The sequence below is a fragment of the Salvelinus sp. IW2-2015 genome, linkage group LG27 (genome assembly GCF_002910315.2).
Source record: "Salvelinus sp. IW2-2015 linkage group LG27, ASM291031v2, whole genome shotgun sequence".
Taxonomy (NCBI): domain Eukaryota; kingdom Metazoa; phylum Chordata; class Actinopteri; order Salmoniformes; family Salmonidae; genus Salvelinus; species Salvelinus sp. IW2-2015.
The window spans coordinates 36,801,565-36,803,903 of record NC_036867.1 but is presented as its reverse complement, the minus strand read 5'-3'; positions in this window follow the sequence as shown (position 1 = coordinate 36,803,903).

The window sequence follows — 2,339 nt, the reverse complement described above, 5'->3', positions numbered from 1 at the left end:
GAGAGAGAGAGAGAGAGAGAGGGAGAGAGAGAGAGAGAGGGAGAGAGATCCATCTAGTGCCTGTCACCTCAGTCTTAAAGCTAAAACACACTGACTCTCTGAGATGCATTCCTTACATGACAAAAGTGAGATAGAAAGGAGTGTTTGATATAATCCTCCCTCCCTTCCTTCCTCCGTCTCCTCCCTCTTTCCTACAGAGCTCCATTGCCCTGCTCAGTACTAAGGCGTGTTTGCTGCTGGATTGCCAGCATTGCATCCTGGGATGTAGGTCAGGTGAATAAGAGAGCAAAGTGAAGAGCAGGACGGAGATGGAAGAGATTTGAATAGAGATTAATTGCCTCCCAAATGAGTCACCTAATTCTCCTCCTCAGCTCCCCGCATCTCATCTGCTCAACACAGGCCTCTGTTAATGATCGTCTGAGAAATTCAATTTCCACTTTTATCTTTCTTTTACCGCAGTGCCCGACCACTTAACTGGGTTTTAATTATTATTAATGGTATTTAAGAACTCTGTAGATAAAAGTTAAAAACTTGAAAGACACCAATCTAAAAGAACATCTGAAAAGATCAGGCGTGATGATATTGTATCAACGGAGCTTATGGAAAGAGCCGTTTGAGAGGGTTGATTTCAATGCAGCGATTGATCACGACGATAAGTATTTTTAAGCTCTTCTTGTCGTGCGTCTTGCATATTGAGACTAGCCTGAGGCGATAGTGAGACGTCGACATCGTACAAGTTCTGCTGAACTCCTACTCTGAAGCACTCTGTATTCTGAACGAATCCTGTCAGTCTTATGTCGACATCCTAATCAAATAATCTGTCAACACGTTGAGTAATTCATCAATTCATTCGCTTCCTGGTGAAACATTTTGAATTACTACTGAGATCATTAAAGTGTCAGCAGAAATGTATCAAAAGCAACGGCAAAGTTCGTTAAAAGCTTATCAATTACAATCTACTTTTAACAACAATAACAACATCAATGGACGCTATAAATAATTGTGATGAATGATCAATCCTTTTGAATGCAATACCTCCCAACTCAGACAACCAGCGGGATACGATTGTGATCCGACACGTGACTGCAGTTTAATACCCAGATGTTGTATACTGTACGATTCATAAAGCTAGMACTGCCCCAGAGCTATCCCAGGGCTGAGTCTCTTGGCTGGGCTAGTGTAGACTAGAGGAACCCTCCTAGCTGTCCYGATGGGTTAGMTATGCTGCTGTGAACACTGCTGACTCTGTCATGGTCGGGAGAACAGAGGAACACAGCCTTGACCCCTATCAGTCCCACTGAGACAACACCACATAAACACTGTGATTCACCATGGTACAATACTAGACATGGCCTCAAAACAGGATGTTGTAAGCAGCAGGCTTACCTTATAGAATGTCTATTATCACAAGGGGACTTCAGGTCTGGTATTTCTCAATATCTTCTTTGTGGTTTGGGGGAAGGAGTCAGAGGAGACATGGGAGGCATCTGACACATAATACCTTCCTTGTGACATAAGTAACCTATTACTGTTTCTGTCACAAGCGATGTTCTGGGGTCTAACGGCATGCGACTGTAATGTTAAGCAATGGAGTGCTGCTGGCTTTAGGATGGATTCTGTAATGGAGTTGCCTTGACACGGTGTGCTTCMGTGTGGTACCTGGTCTATTTAGCATCAGCGGTGGTCTGAATCACCCTCTTRATGAATCCCATCAGGTATTTATGGTCGTCACCTCCATGGGCACGACCGCCTCGCCTCGCACAATCAAATAAAGCAGGGCTGCCTCGCCTGAGGCGGTGGGAGGCMCTAACCATAAATACGAGTCAGCTACTGTCCAATGCATTGAAAAGAACTGAGTCGGAGGAGGAGYAAGGTGGAATAGGCCTAGCTCARAGCCCATCTCCATCACATCTAACAGAATGGGTTCATTCTGCACTTTAAAGASTTCATTTATCACAGYAGCATTCCTCTGTTTCCTTGGGTGTCACAATTATCTGTCAGAGTCTCACTGCGCTCCTCCTAGTCTCTGGCTGATGTYTGCGGCCCATTTAAATCCCATCCATCTGTTATGTATGACAGAGCATAATTCACATAGGGCTGGATCCTGTCTATCCACCACGGCTGGTTGGTGGTTTGCAAATGGCGTCTCGGTCTTGGACTAAATTAAATGGAGTGAATACTATTACGCAAATAGTTGAAGCTGTTGAATTGGCAAAAAAGGCATGTGATGCATACAGAGCCATCTTTAAGATTGCAATCTAATCACTTTTAGGAAAGTGAATATGGTGTTGTTCAACTAAACGAATGGAGGGACAGAGAGCGAAAGAGACAGAGATAGA